This window comes from Erithacus rubecula (genome assembly GCF_903797595.1).
Source record: "Erithacus rubecula genome assembly, chromosome: 10".
Taxonomy (NCBI): Eukaryota; Metazoa; Chordata; class Aves; order Passeriformes; family Muscicapidae; genus Erithacus; species Erithacus rubecula.
Window position 1 is genome coordinate 17,307,990 of NC_136662.1, and position 16,421 is coordinate 17,324,410.

At 39.6% G+C, this 16,421-nt stretch overlaps 2 protein-coding genes across 10 annotated transcripts in view; one reads left to right on the plus strand and one right to left on the minus strand.

Annotated features, from left to right (window-relative positions):
- Positions 1-16,421, minus strand: part of DPH2 (diphthamide biosynthesis 2) — a 224,663-nt gene that overhangs the window by 18,121 nt on the left and 190,121 nt on the right. The window lies entirely within an intron of this gene.
- ST3GAL3 (ST3 beta-galactoside alpha-2,3-sialyltransferase 3) overlaps positions 1-16,421 on the plus strand; it is a 171,085-nt gene that overhangs the window by 10,143 nt on the left and 144,521 nt on the right. Inside the window, exon 1 of one of the 9 annotated variants that reach the window (XM_079313930.1) lies at positions 5,870-5,887. The exons of 7 other annotated variants lie outside the window; for them this stretch is intronic. The gene's annotated coding sequence lies outside the window, so the exon portion shown is untranslated. Of the gene's footprint in view, positions 1-5,869; positions 5,888-7,579; positions 7,600-16,421 lie in introns of those variants that run through there. One more of the 9 variants, XM_079313924.1, reaches the window with a different exon arrangement.

The following is a 16,421-nucleotide window of genomic DNA, read 5'->3' on the forward strand; positions in this document are numbered from 1 at the left end:
TAGTGAAAAAAAGATGGCACAGAAATAAATAAAAGCTGGGTTTTTCCGCCAGATAAGTAGCAGATGGCTTCCTACCTGCTTCTGAAAGCTCACCCTCACTGTTGCAAAGTTAATAATTTATAAGTGCAATTGCATCTTTTTGTCTCTGTTACAAGTTAATTAGTCTCAGAGTAGCTATAAAATACTAGGTAAATACTGTTTCTCAACTGTAACAGATACCGTAGTAAAAAATTGTACTGAAGCACATTTCTTAGGGTGAAGGGTGATGAATAGGCTTGACTCAGGAAGGCTGAGGAAGCTGAAGCACAGGGAAGTCAAATTTTTCTACATCATGCAGCAGCTCAAGGGCAGAGCTATGAATAGAATAAAGGTCTAAGGTTTTTAATCTCAGTCCAGTTGGCCAAATGAGACTTGCTGTCCTGTAACTGCACATTCTATCTGTAGTTCAGGAGTGCAGCAATGTGTGGAAGTTGCTTGTTTGGGGCAGAGGTTATGTGCAAATGCTTGTGACAGCACAGGCAGTATTTCAAGATACAGTATTGATAAGGCAGCGTGGTGTGCAGGGGCAGTGCTGGTGGAGTGGTGTAGGTGCTGTAATGAGGGTATGACGTGGTTACCATGACTTGTGCTGGAGATGCATCTGTGCCTTCAGAGCTAAGTGCACAACCTCAACTGTTGTGGATTCTAGTTTGGGCCATGAAAGGCCCTGTACTTCACACTTTCTAGCTGCTTCAGTACCAGGGAGTATTTGTTTTTATAGTGGAAAAGTTTAATTTTGCACAGGACTCTCTCTTCTTCTGTTTAAACTTTAAAAAAAAAAAAGGATGTTCAGGCAGACTGAATTTCTAGAATTTCTGCGCAAACAATGGAAGACTGAGCTTTCAGAAAGAGAGGAATAAGGAAACAGTTCAGGCTGTTTTAACCACAGCAATCACTAATGCTCTGGGTATAATTAGAAACCTAATTACTGTGAATTTACTTGGAAAGACTTTTCAGCCTATTGAGACTTGCCCCACACAATTCTATCAGGTTCCAAGTGGAGCATGGGCGGTTCTCCATTAAGCTCCTAGAAATTAGTAATGCTGCATTTTTCTGTTAGCACTGCTGCTATAATCTCTGTTTGAAAGTTCCTTATCTGAACAATGGAAAGGCTTTTATTTTTTTTCATTATGATTCATTTTAACATTATTTTCTATATCTTTGAGTCCAGAGCTTTTGTGTTTGGGTCAGGTACTTCATTAGAAGCAAAAGCCTGAGTTAATGCAACACAAAGATTGCAAATTGAATTACAGTGGAAAAAAATGTGTTAATTTTGATTGAATTTTCTTTTTTTTGCCTCTTATTTAGCAGTGCTTCAAATATAATTTTAATATTTCTTATCTTTTGTAAGATAGGCTTATGCATTGATTTTGATTAGGTATGAGGAAGAAATTCTTCACTATGAGGATGGTAAGATATTGGAAGAGGTTGCCTGGAGAAGTTGTGGATCCCCCATCCCTGGAAGTGTTTAAGGCCAGGCTGGATGGGGCATTGACCAGCCTGGTCTATTGGAAGGTGTCCCCTGCCCACAGTGGAGGAATTGGAACTAGATGATCTTCTAAGGTTCTTTCTAACCCAAACCATTCTGTCATTGTAAAAGAGGACTTATTTATATTAGAAAAACATTAAAGCTTCAGTAGTGTGTAACAGTGTATTACTTCTCCTCACTGTGTATTTTATTTCCCACAAAGTTTTTTTTCTAATTATAGCATATTGTATTCCATAAAGGTTTGTCCTTCTATGTATAGAAACTTTGCCATTATCTGAAGGAACTTGAGACCTTTGGACTGGTGTTTTTTGACTTTTGAATGTCACATTTCTTATTGTAGTTACTATAACTTTTTCCCCAAGAAGAATTAAAAATAGCTTGTAAACTGGAGTTAAGTGCTCTTTATGCTGTAGCCTCCTATGCAAATTGCACTGGATGGATGGATGAAGGACTAGAGAAATCTGCTGTTGTGTAGAGGAATTGCCACTCTTCTGGTACAGTCTTGATGCAGAGTTCCCTCGTAATGATTAACTCTGACCTCAGGAAATGGCAATTGAGAAATGAGAAGAACAATTAGGGTAAGAGCAAAAATTGATATTGGGAAGTTCACTCATTTCTAGAAAACTTTATAAGTGTGGCATTAAAAAGAGCTAAGATAAGAATTTCTTACTGCAGACTTTAATTTCAAGAATGTAGGACTACTTTGATTTTGTTTAATGTGCAACCATGTGGTCAAAAGCTTTTTAAAAAACCCTAAACCGTCTTGGCTGTTATGTATTAATTGCTGGATTTGACATAATTTTGTAATAGTATAAGTATACTTTGCTCAGCAGTTGTGTGTTTGTTTGTGCCTTTGCAGGAAGGGAATTACCCCCTAAGTAGCTTTACTTATTCTTGTCACCATTCAGTGTAAACTAATCTTGGGATGGTTTCTTTCTTCAAGGACCTGTTTATAAAAATATCTAAGATGACTATATGATACATTTTTACTTCTTCCTGTGTGAGCTTTTTTTTTTTCTTTTTTTATACTTGTCTGTTTTTATTATCAGTGATTTTTTTTTTAAGACACATCATGCCTCATGCTTGAAGTTAAAGTTGCACAGGTTTTTTTGGTGAGGAATTAAGTTTTTTGCCTGGTTCTGTGCTCCTATTTTTTTTTTTTCCCCCAGTTAAATACTTCAGTCTTTGTAAAGACTAAATAACATGACGGAGTAATGTGGGATGGGATTGCCATACAGGAAAGTTTCTGCTGAGCTCCTGGCTAAGCAGTTTCTGCTCCTCTGGCTTGCCTTCAGATACTCTAAAAAACTTGTTTGTGTAGTGAATTGGTCCAGGGAACTGATACTGTGTGAAAATACAGAGACCTTCTCTTCCTTCTCCCTCCAGCTCTTTAGGAAATGTTATTTTTAATCCATCCCGGACAGACCGACGTGCTTAACTCGGGTTTTTTACTGAAGCACCGGGTTTTTACTGAAGCACCGGGTTTTTACTGAAGCACCGTGTTTTTACAGAAAGCCCGTGTTTTTACAGAAAGCCCGTGTTTTTACAGAAAGCCCGTGTTTTTACTGAAAGCCCGTGTTTTTACAGAAAGCCCGTGTTTTTATGGAAAGCCCGTGTTTCCAGCGCCTGCAGTGGCGCCCCGGTGCCGCGCGGGGGCAGCAGAGCCCGGCGCGCCCGCCGCGTCACGGCCACTCAAAAATATTGGTTAAAATCCCACAAACAAAAAACTCAGAGCGGTCCCGTTTTCTTCTCAGTTACAGACTGGCAGCTGCCATCCCCTGGGTGAAAATTAACAAGACCTCCCGTGGAGTAATTTGGTTTTACAGTACCTTAATTTGGAGAAACCTTGCTGTTTATATCCATTTATTTTTAATAGTTTGCTGCTGTTGCCCATAGCTATTTTCATAATCTGATCAAGTCCCATCGTGTGACTAGTTTCTGGTTTTATCTACTCATACTCTTCTTCAGAAGTCCTTTCCTAATTGATGGATTTTTTTTTTTTTTTCTTTTACGTTCAGTTGAAATTCTGTATTTGCCCAAAGAATCTGGAGAATCTGGCTTGCATTATTACAGGGAGGAGAAAATGGAGACAAATCTAAAATTCTTAGAAAGTCAAACCTTTGTTACTTCATTTATTTACAAAACAGCTTGTTCTGTTTAAAGGACTTCTTCCAGCTGAGAAGAGAGAAGAAAAGTTCTTACTATTTAATCTTATCTCATGGGTTGCTTCTGTGGAGAAAATCTGGATGCTTCTAATCCTGAAAAACTGGAAGATCCAGAAAACCTCTACAGAAGGATCTGCAGGTTGAAGCAGAGGGAAAATAAAGACACGTTTGATAATTTGAATTACTTTCCATCAGGTAGAATTGATACAGGAACTGAAGATACAAACATGCTGCAGTCCTCTGACAAGTGATGGTGGCATGTTTATAATTATTAAAACAACTATTGCTCCTAGTTGCATGTACTTTAAAGGAAGAAGTAAAATAAAAGCTTTGGGAGACTAGTTTGTGTTAAGCACATCTGTTGTTTATGTGTCTTATGTTTCATGGCAGAATCTGTGCAGGTAAGTTCTGCCCCTCTGTCCCTGGTAACAGTCCCATGTAAGGATGGCTGAGCCTGTTCAGAGGCACAAGCAGCAGAATGTCTCAGAAAACTGACAGTGGGTTAGCAGATACTGTTGTTTCTCCCATCCTATTCTCCTATCTTCTTTGGTTTCCTAAATGAATGGCAATGTACTCTATTTGTTTATGTTTTTTCAAAAGGTGATTAAGAAGACAGGATAGTGAATGTTTAACTCTGGGTAGATATGACAATGAGACTTAAGAATTTTCCTGGGTTCAGAAGATAATTTAGCATCTATATAGAGGTTGGAAAGGCTAAGAATGAGTAACCAAGATTGTAGAAAGACAGATTAGGAGAAAGAGTGAATTGTATTTCAAGATATTAAACTTCTTTATGTGAACTTGCTTGGAAAAAAAATATTATAATTGAAGCTGTGCTTTTCCAAACATTTCCTATGTTGAACCTGAAAGATTAAGTGCACATACTAAATTATTTATTTGAAAACAACTAATCTCTTTACTTTCTCTGTACTTCTTAGGTTTGTACATTGTTACTGTGGACATGAGATCAGCTTGAACATGAAAATAGATTTATTCTAGCAAAGCAGGGTGAGATTGCAAATTAGTCTTGGGAAATATCACAATTAGCCATATTCAGAAATAGAAATATTAGATATGTTCAGAATCACCATTTCTGTTCTGTTGTTTAAATCAGAATTTTTTTTTGCATCTCTCACCTGAGTTATTTGTATATTTCTCTGTGATTCTGTTTAGCCATTATTGTTACAGGCTTAGTAGTAAAAAGAGCTCTTTTTACTACTAAGAGTTTTTGCTTAAAGAGTTGCTAAAGATAACTGCAGTACACTCTTGCATTTATTTGCCTACATGTGTAATGTGGAAAGAGTGGGAAAAATAACCCTTTCTTTCTTATTTTATGTGTCTAGATATGGTAAACTAGAGGAAAACATGGATTACTTTTAATGTTCAGTTCTTTCAGGTTTAAAATACCTTTAAAAAATCTTCAGTTAGGCTAAACAAGCCTTGTGTCAGTGTTTGATCATCTGCACAACCCCTGCACAATCCCTTGTTTGTCTGTAGCCTCCCAGGGACCAGGCATGACACAGAACAGAGGGTTCATTGTCATTTGGAGTGGTTTGGGGTTTTTTTTTCTTTTTAAATTTGGGTATTCCTGTACCCCTTGTCCTGAACATTTTTTGCTGTTTTATGTCAGCTAAATTGTACTGTATACTTTTGGGTGGGTCACCTGTTTCAAACACCTCTCTATCATGCATTTGTTGCATTGGAGGTGCTTGTATTGGAGATGGTTGAAGAAATGTCTGGTCAATGCAGGGACACAACATGGAATGTACAATATTGAAGGTACAGTAACAACATAGGTACTATTTTGTTGCCACAATGGCCTTTTGCTTCTCAAGGGAAACAGTCCAAAAGCAGTTACTTTTAAGGGAGTGTAGAATCATGAGTAGAAACACAGACTTTGGGTACCAAGCACCCTCTCTGGGCAACCTGTTCCATTGTGGTCTGCTAGAGAAATTTTTCCTATGTCCAGTCAGAACATCCTGATCTGTAGCTTGTGGCCATTGTCACTTCCTTCCCCTGAAGGACTTGCAGGATAGAGTGGGAATTGAATATGTGTTCCATATGCCTACACTCTTTTTTTGTTTGTTTGTTTATAATTGTAGGTATAAAGTGAAGACCAGAAGACAGTGTGAGAAGTAATTACCAAAGTAATCAGGGCTGTCTCTTGAAATTTCAGAACTCAACAGATGAGAAGGTCAGTGAGGAAAGGCAGTGGCTGTTTGTGCAATACTTGTAATTTAGGCTCTGAGTGCTTGACACACAGCTGTTTAGTAAGCTCAGAATAACAAAGAACTGTTTGAAAGAGGATGGCTGTTACTGTCTGCTGTGTAATCAGAAGCTGAGGGCTCGTGTGAGGATGATGGTTGCAAGGGGGACCATACATGTTGTAATTGGTTCCCTCTGGAAAAAGCAGAGCTCCTGAAAATAGCTGCATTGGGTGTGAAAACAGCAGCATTTTAACTACTGCTGCTGCTGCCAGCTACTAATGATAGGCATGTCTGGATTGTGACTGAAAATGTGGAAGTGGCTGGAGTGTTGAACACAGGTTTGTTCATAACTGAAGTGACTATAAATTTGGGGTTGCAACCTGTTTCAGAGGGAGTTGGGCACTGCAATGTATTGCATCCAAAAGAAGTGGTGTCCTGAAAGTCTCCCTTGTATACTTATGTTTGGTTTTTCCAATCTTTTTGAGCATTTTATTGCTTATTTGATCACGTTTCAAGTTTCTGCACATCTTTCTTCAATTCAATTTTCTTCAAGTAGAGCAGTTCCTGGTATAGCACAGATGTTTTCCAAACTGTTTTTGAGGTAGTTTTTTTTTTTTTTTTTCAGTCAGGCATCCACACTAAGCTGTTTAAATCTCTCCCATGAATTGCTTCATTGATTCAGGACTCTGGTATAGGAACACTGAAGGTATTTCTTTATTTATGCAGTAAAATATGTGGCAACTATAGTGTTGTGTGTTGCCTATTCATTTCCCTTTGGAGTCCTTTTAGCCATTGCACACAATGTCTGTCTTTCTGCCTACAGTGACTGCACCAACAGTAGGGGTTGTCTCTTCCTCATAGCAGCTCCACTTATTGTCCTTGAAAGGTGAGATTTCCAAAGCTACTAATCCATAACAGATACCAGTTTCCTTTCTTTTAGTAGGAGTTGAGAAGTAAGTATACTCCTCTTCCAAAATATTTTCTTACAATATTTTTATCAGTTCCTCTTAGTGTGTGCATGTGTAAACTTTATACCACATTTTAATTGAAATGCATTATTTGTGGTATTTCCTTTGTCCTTGTCCAGTGGGAGCTGGTGGGATGAATGTTTCCAAAAGGCTTCATTTTGCACTGATTGCTGGGTGGTTCTCTTCCTGCATCCTGTACAGTGTGAAGCCTCATCTCTGGAATGTCTGTCTGGTCCAATAAAATGTTTGGGGAATGCAGTTACACGGAACCACGTGAGGTATAAATCCCCTGCAATTGCATGTTGAACGTTGGGCTCTGACAGGATTATGAACATCTGCAGGTGCTTGCATATTGCAAGTTTCACCTTGAAGATAGGAGCAAATCTGTGTTAGTAATTTTTCATTTCTCTTCCATGTTTTTTCTCCATCAAGACAAATGTTTTTGGGCTCCTCTTAAAGGACAAGCTTCAACCATTGTCAAATTTCTAGATGAATGTTGGTCCATTGTATTGAGAAAGAAGTTACACTGTCATGATTGTAACCTTCTTAGGACTTGGGTTGTATTGAAGAATAAAGCTTCTTTGGTCATAAAACAGAAGGCTCCTTCCTCATTGCTGTCTTAATGATAAAAATGGTTGAATTTAATTAATTTATTTATTTTTTTTAAGCACTGACAGCAGCAAGATAATGTCAGCAAGTGAGAATATCAGTCCTGAGCAGTCAGTCTGTAGGTAAGAAAGGGATGGTGTTAAGTTCCAAAATAATTAAGTTTTGAAAACAAAATTAGTATTTATTTTAAACTTATTTTCATATTTATGTTGTGTATAGCAGTGCCATTACATTGCATTTTTGTAGTCCTGGCACTCTGTCATTTAGTCCAACTACTTCACTTGGCATTAAGAAACAACAGGGAGTGAGCTGGAAGTACAAGGCAGTTTCCTTTTATATAGCACTTAAGTACTTTCTAAGATACTTTAGTAAATATTTAATATGAAAAATGATTGTCCTATGCTTTTTTAAAGTGTAGATTAATATGCTTGGTTTCTAGTACTGTGTGTTTTCTTGATTATCTGATTTGAAATGTTACTACTTGTTTTAGAAGTTGTATATTTTAATAATAACCATTCAAAATGTTTTCCTTCATAGGGAATTGTAGCAAATAGCACTGGAAAGAACCACAGCAGGCAGCAGCTTAGAAACAATATTTTCAGCATCTTTTTATTCCAACATATGTCATACGTACTCTATAAAGTCTAATCATGGAAACTGGTACAATCTGTCCCAGTGCTTAATTGTTCTTCCCTCTGGACAGATTTTTTCCTGATGTCTACTCGAGATCACTTTGACCACAATGAAGTCAATTACAAGCTTTTCTGACTTTCACCCTTTCTTGTTTTATTTTTTTTTCCTCCCCTCAACATGTGTTTGTGAGTTTTAGATTAGTTGATGATCTTCTTGCAGTCTTATTTTCTCCAGATTTGGGCTTTATAGTTTTTCTAATGGAGAAGTTTTTAAAAAATATTAAAGATTGTTGCTTCTAAACACTCACTAATTTGTGTGTATGTTTCTTTGAGTGTGCTACTCCAGCATGTATTTCTTTGGCAGCTCTATCTTCATGACTGGAATAGAAAAATGTGGTTTGCAGTTGTGCTCTAGTTGATGCTTTTCAGTGCAAAGACATGGGGGTTTCAGTGTTGTGGTGCCAATTCAGATCAGCCTGCTGTTCACTATAACTCATTACAACACTACTGAGTCCCCTCAGAAGTACTTTGTTCCCTTGCCAAGATCAAATATTTGTATACTTGGAGCCACACACTTGCAAGTCATGTTGCTGTGAAGTGTATGAAAATGTGGTTCTAAGTCTGCTCTGATGGAAAGACATGAAACCATCTTTGAAGCTTCAAAGTTGTGTCCTTTGGTCAAAGGTAACTGCTGCATCCCATCATTTCAGAAGAAGCTGAGCTGGGTGGAAGTGTCTTAGTAACAATATAGTTATGGACAACACATTTTGTTCAGTTTCTTTTGGTTTTAAGCTCTGTAGACATTTTCTGTCATGTGTCACCCTGCCCTGGAAAGCTTTTGAGATCAGGCAGTAGAGGTTTCTTTTCCATTGCAAGTTGTACAAGTTTGTTTCTTCTCTGTACTGAAGGAGTTATCTTTTCTGGTTTTGGGGTTTTTTTTTGTTTTTTTGTTTTTTTGTTTTTTATTTTTTTCTGTAGTTCTGGATTATAGTTCAGTGTATTCATTCATCATTTAATTTTGGCACTGTCATCTTAACCATGTAATCTAGTTAGAGCATTCCTTGCTCTTGTATGTCTTTTCCTCCTTGTTCTTGTTCATACAAGCTGCCTGTGGTGAGATACCTGGGCTGCAAATCACACCTGGGGGCATTTTTTCCCCTGTAGTGCTTTATCCTCCCTCACATTGCCTTCCACATGAGGAGAGGAACACAGTGGTACGCTCAGTTTCTGAGTTTTTGGGCCCTGTGAGGGTGGTGTCTCCTCAAGTCCAAGACTTTTGCTGAAGCTTCACAGTGACCCTGCGTGGATGGGTCTGAATGTTCATCCCAGGATAAGCCTGCAGCACTCTGCCTCACCTGCATGTTTCTGCTCTTGCTGTCCTGCATCTGCAGTGGGATGGCCCTTTTTCCAGCATGGGGATGCTGGGTTATCATGGGATATCAGAAATGCAGGAATCTTCCTGTCTTGTTTCTCTTAGGGCCATTTTCCAGATGGGATGTAGTATTCAAGTTGCTCTATGAAAAACCTTGTGGTAGAATATTTGGATTTCTCTGATGTGTAGCTGTTGACTGATAACACTTATTTTAAAATCTAAAACCCCCTTTTGGCTTTACAGAAATATTACTGTGGTGTTGACTGGGCCTTGTCTTCCTTAGAGGATAGCATTCAATTTACTTTCTTTTTGTTAATTTAAAAATTATTTTTAAGGATAAAACTGTCTTTTTCTAATCACAGAAGAAGATCCTGGGACAATAAATAGATTAACATCATAACCAACCCAAAATCTGGCTCTGTAGTACGAAGAAACCAACATATCTGGAATATCTTTAAAGGAAGTGAGATAATGAATAAAGTAGGTAGGTGCTTTTGATGGCTTGAGCGGTCTGATGGTCAGGGCTGGATGTCACCTTATGCAGTGCAGCTTTGGAACAGCAGAGGGTACTGTTGGTGCAAGATAAAAATCAGGTTTTTCACACCGAGTTTGGAATTATTTTTGCTCCTAATATGTTGTTCATTGGAGCTGTTGACATGTTATTAGTCGTCGTTGCATCACTGCCTTGTCTTCATAGCATGCATTTATGGATTTACCAAGTAGTTTTATGGAGAATCCCCCAATTAAGTCTGGATGTTTTCTCATTAGTTTTGCTGTCACAAAAAGTGTTTCAAAGATGTGAGTTCTGATACAGCTTGCTTGTCCTTCAGTGTTGGGGAAGGACTGCTCCTTCTTTGTTCTCAATTATGGAGTTGATTATGCTGGAACTTTCCAGAGAGTTTTTCTTGTGGATATAAAGTATTAAAAAAAAGCCAGTAAAGGTTTGGGGACAAAATTGCAATTATTCCATCTCTTGTTGGACAGCCCTACTCTCTCCTCCTGTGTTTTATTTACCACATTCTTGCACAGTCTCTGGCTGCTGTTCACCAGAGTTGTGTTTTATTTGAATGTCAACAGGTGGGCTGTTATTTAAGACCCGCTTTTAAGGAATGTTACTGTTTTGCCAGGGATCATTTCAGTTCTGTGGAAAGGGCCTGAGCTTTCCAAATCTAAGTTTCTGAGAGTACAGTTACACAGTGTATTGATTTTTGTGGTAAATCTGCTCTAAGTGGCAACCTAGCAACATTTTTAAGGACTATTTTTGGTGACTTTTGTCCCATACTTTTTCAGTGATCCAGTTTACCACCTCCCCTCACCCTGTGAGCAGTCATGGCACAGTTGTGCTGGGGGCAGTTGTGGTGATGTGCTGGGCCAAACAGAGGGTCCAATTTTCCTAAATTTTGCTTTGCTCCCAAAGTGTCCTGTGTGGGGTTTGGGATTGGAATTGGTGACCCTGATGGAAGAGAGACACCTTCAGCTTGGTCACTGCTATATTCTGACTCTGCTGTTTGGTACTTATGCATGTGGAAATGGTTTCAATGTGAGAATGTAGATTTGACTGAATATTAGGGGGGGGGTGAGGCACTAGAAAAGGGTGCCCAGAGTGGCTGCCTCATTCCTGGAAGTTTTGAAGGCCAGGTTGGACATGGGTTTGAGCAACCTGGTCTAGTGGAAGTTGTCCCTGCCCATGGCAGGGGGCTGGAACAAGATGGTTTTTAAGATCCCCTCCAAACCAAAACATCCCATGGAATTCTGGTACAGGCTTATTTGATATTAAGTTGGCAAGAGGAACTACTTTGTGAATGAAGTTTTCTGCTTTGCAAAGTGAGCTAAGTCATGGTGTCAGAAGATACCCCTTGTGGGTACAAGATATAGTAGGTATAGTAGCAAACTCATTGAAGCACTCCATGTGCTGAGTCTACCTCTCATCATGGCTTGTCCTCATGGATATTTTTACATACTACATCATACCACAGTGTGATTTCATTGAGAGAAGACCTTATGTAGGCAGGCTTGAAAAAGAAAAAATATTCATAGGCCACAATAACTGTTTTCCCCATTTGTCTTCATTCTTCTGCATGTTTCTGGGGTGATAAGTAGCTTTTAGTGATGGAATGTGTTGGGAGCAGAAAATGAGCCCTACATGAGATACCTGGTAGGGGTAGAGCTACAGTGGAGGAGGAGTGGATAGAAAGGTATTAATGTGCCTTTGGGCTTTGGCTGCAGGAAACACTGCTAGCTGGCTGTAACTGTGTTTTGGAATATCACTTGCATTCTTTGTGCTTCAACCCTAACCTTTATTTCTACAGCTTACCTTGAGCCAGCTGTTTCTGTTTGACTGATGGCATGGCAAACAATGCCAGCCTACTGCAAAACAGCAGAAAACCAAAATGGAAAGGCATTTTGCCAGTTTGACCTTTCAGGCAGGGGCGTCCTTGTGATGGCTCAGAGGAGGGGGCCCAGGGGATGGCTGTTGGGGGCTGTGGTGGGAAGCTGTGCCTTCTGTGGCATCACTATGTAAATTTTCACTAGCAGAATGGAGGGCATTGATAATCCACCTGCTTGAAATCTTCTGAGAGGTGAAATTTGATGGGGGACTTTTTCAGTATGGGGCACTTCAGTCATGTTGAATGTGCTGAACAACTGCAGAGAAACTGCCCAGATTCTTCTGACTCAGTTCCTGGCCAAAACACTCTGGTGTGCAAATTGTATTTAACTGGCTACTCCTCTTGTGAAAGCCTGTAGTAAAACCCAGTTTATTGTGGGTAATAATCATGACCTCAGCAGGATTGTTGGATTTTCACTCCTGGACTCAAATAGTAGCCATTAACAAAATATTTCATTATACTGAGAAGGAAATTCTTTGTGAGTGAACCCTAACCTTGTAGTTATTAGATTTACCATGTGCTCTATTAAAGATAAATTGAATTCTTACTTTTTTAAAGTATTGTTAAGAATTTTTGCCTGGCATAATATTAGCAGCAGACTGAAAGATTTGTCTTTTTTTGCAGTTGATTCCTCTGCACTTAATTCGTTCTGAAGCAGTCTCAATTGAGGGGCAGTACTTGCACTAAAATCCTAAGAGCAATACTGATTTAGAACACAAGGGTGTTTCACAGAGTCACAAAACAGTTGTAACCAGGACGCATTCTCACAGTATAGATGTGGTTTTTTTCTTAGGTTTAAACAGAATTTCCTGCTTTTCAGCTCGTTCCCATTGCCTGTTGTCCTTTCACTGGGCACCTCACCTCTGAGCCCATCTCTGCCTCCTTTAATCCTTGCCATCAGGTTATGTTTCTAAGATCCTCCTGAGCCTTCTCTGCTCAAGGCTGAGCAATCCCAGCTCTCAGCCTCCCCTCGTGGCAGATGCTCCAATCCTTTAATCATCTTAGCTCTCTGGACTTGTTCCAATGTGTCTGTGTGTGGGGGGAGCCCAGCAGTGCCCCAGCCCAGCAGCAGAGCCCCCCCAGTGCTGGGCCAGGGGAAGGGTCCCCCCACCTGGGGGCTGTTGCTGTCTGTGTGACCAGGGCAATGTTGCTGGCTCTGTTCAGCTGCTCCACCCGGATTCCCAGGTTCTTCTCAGCAAAGCTGTTCTCCAGTAGGTTGGCACCCAGCCTGTAGGGCATAGTTGTTCCTCTCCAGGAGCAGGACTTTGCATTTTTCTTTGCTGAACTTCATGAGATCTGCCTGCCCATTTCTCCAGGCCTTTTCCATATTTTTTTCTCAGCAGGAGGCCCACATTTTCCCTAGTCTTCTTTTTACTGCTTAATTACTTGTAGAAGGACTTCTTGTCCCTAACTGTTTCCAGCTCCAGGCAGGATTTGACCTTCCCAATTCTGTCTTTGCACACTAGGTCTGTGTCTCTACATTCATCCCCACTCACCTGACCCCACTCCCACCTCTTGTGTGCATTCTTTTTATATTTGAATATTGTCAAAATCTCCTTGTTGATCTATGTGGGTCTCCTGCTACCAGTATTTGATTTTCTGCACATTGGCTCTATGATTCTTGATCATGCTGGAAGTCATTCTACGAAATCAGCAAACTCTCCTGCACCAGTCTTCTCCCAAAGCCCATGTCCTGTGGGTTTTTCTGAAGGTGGTCCCTGAATTCTACTCTTGTGAAGCCCAGACTTAGGATCCCACAACTTTCATTGTTTCCATTGCCTTAGTTCAGACTTAAGGCTTGGCTCTTGGCAACTTTTCTGGCTTTATTGTCAGCAATCTGCACATTTGTTGGAGTTGGCCAGGTTGTGTTTTAATCTGAACTAGTGTTTGCATCAGATAGTCATACCTTGAGTGAACCAGACCGAGCAGGTGTGGGTAAGTGCTAAGTGTTCCTGCAGGAGGCTAATTTATTTATTTTGCATGTTGTTGATTTATATTTACGGATCTATCTCTTCCTTATATATATTGGTCTCATGTACCAGTGCTGGTACTGATACCATTAATATCTCCCACTCCAATTGCTGGTCACAGATTTACCTTAGAAAAGATCTTCCATGTAGTTAGATGCCATTAAAATTACCCTCTTTCCAGACCCTTTCTCATTCCCTTAATGGGGCTTAAATTTGCACAGTCTAGCCATACCCTGGATTCTTCTGACATCATAGTATAACCCAAAGCATTTCTTCATGGTAAACCTATCCTGGATTTATCTGTAAAAGAAAAACTACACAAGTAGCCTAGAAATTACATAGGATGTTATGTTTGTTGCAGCTTCAAAATCTCCTCAATATCCATGTGATCATTTTTAAGTTTTATGTACCACAGGTATGGCCAAAGTACAGTGGGATTCTGGCAAGTGATTGACCTGCTTTCTCAGGAGTGCTTTTCTCAGTGGAATTTATGCAATGTCTTTCCTCAAGTTCTGCATCTTCTCCCAACCCCATTATCTGTAAGTAGTGATGATTTTATAGGAGAGTGGTACACAGCTCTAAAATGCTGTATCTCAGATCCTGGTTAGTATCAAATATCCTGGTTATCACAGATGGTGAAATGCTGGCAAAAATGCTTGCAAAGTGATTTGGGAAGGCTCTGCTTGCTGTCAGTCACTACTGCCAAATTAGCTTAATTAAAACCAGCTGTGGGAAAGTGCTCTGCTGCAACTGATAAGTTTATTTCCTTCCCTGAATCTTGTGGGCCTGGGTCTGGTGATAACGAGCTGCTTGGATGCAGTGAGGATCTTAGTGGTTGCAGTTCTGTTACATATGTGCAATTTTGAAGTTGGCCCTAAATCCTGCTTTTGGCTTGCTTTTCTCCATATGGAGCCCTTGGCCTTGAGATTCTGAGGTTTGTGTATTGCCCTGAATAGCATCTACTATAGTTAGTGTTGCCCTTTCTTGATTTGGTTTGGAGAGGTGGTGGGCATGTTTGTTTTAGTATGGTTTAAAAGGAATGTCAAGGTTATCCAGTCTGAGAAAGTATCTTTTGTTACAGTTTAAGAAACTCATAAAACCTGAGAACCTCTTCCTCCTCAACCATCCTTGACTTGAAAACCCAACAGTTTAAGCCATTCAGCACAGTTTGCCTTTTCTGAGTGACCAGCAGCCCTGTGTGTTTTGTGAACTGCTGTCTCAGGCTTCTGCAATAATCTTCATTTGTAGAATGCCCTACTCATTGCTATCTCCCTTCCCTTAATCCTTTCCTTTTTTTCCCTATCATCTGTTCAGTTGTGCAGGCAATTTCATAGTCAAATTTAGGGCCAAAAAGTTGCCAACATTGATGACTTGTCACAAACCAAGAAAAGGCCTTTTTCCATTTCTGAATTGATCCCAGATCTGCCAACATCAAGCTGTTGGGTTTTTTTGCCAGTCAAATGAAGTTGTGTTAGATGAGGCAGCTGTTTTAGAATAAGGTTAATAAAATGACTGTTGCCTTTTAAAAGGAGTTCTGCTAGTGCAGTAATCCAGAATTGGTGAAACTCTAAAATTTGTGAATCCCAGTGAGTCAGTGAAATCCTGGCTGGAAGCACACTTCAGCAGGTGGCTGGAAATGCTAATAAGGAGTGGAGTCTGTTGTGGAGCGTTGTGGAAGTTTTGTCTTTCTGAGATTACAGTAGATTTTCTTTGAGGAAATTGACTTAGGGAGTTGTTCTTGGCATCTCTCAATTTCTGAAGTTTCAGCTTCTGATGAAGTAAAGTTGGCAGTTTCACAGGAACTTCAACAAAAAAAAAGGATGCTTCAGTGATGCTGCTATGCTGGATTACTGTTCTTAAGCAAGCTTATCCCTTGTCTCAATATTTTCATTAAAGTAGTCCATTGATGTGGATTGTTGTTTTTTTGTTAATTTTTTTTTTCTGTGTTTGGGGTGGGTTTTCTTGTTTAGTTTTGTTTTCCAGAGGCATTTTGACTGCTTGTTGCAAAGAAAGATGCTAGAGACACTGTGGCTATCCTGAATATGTCAGCCAATATGTTTGGATGCAGTGTAGTTCTCTGCAGTTCTCTGGTATTTTACTGCCTATTGCAGTTTTGCCCACCAGCTTTGTGTCCCTGCAACCTTCAGTCTGACTGACAAGGATCTTTTTGATAGAATTTATCCATGGACAGTTGAAGTTCTTGTAGCTGAAGATGAGACTGGCTTTTTTTTTTGTTCCCCACTTAGAGTGGCTACTGACTTTTAGTAGCTGCTGACTTGGAAACTACTCTATGAGGCTTTTTTGTGTTTTTTTTAAAGGCTCACTTGCTTTGTGAAACACTTCAGGGAGGCACTCAGCAGTTTAATTCCATTGATCCTAGATTGGAACCAGTGTTTCTTCTTATTTAACCTTCTGGGTGTTATTTTAATTATTTTAATGCTTTTTTTGGTTGGTTTTTTTTTTTTTTTTCTTTTTCCTCACTGGCTTGTTTCTCTGCCAAGTGCTAATTTAAAGGGATTCATTGTATTTTTCTATGTGGTGTGATAAGAGGAACACTTTTCCTTTAGATTGTCTCCAGCTGTA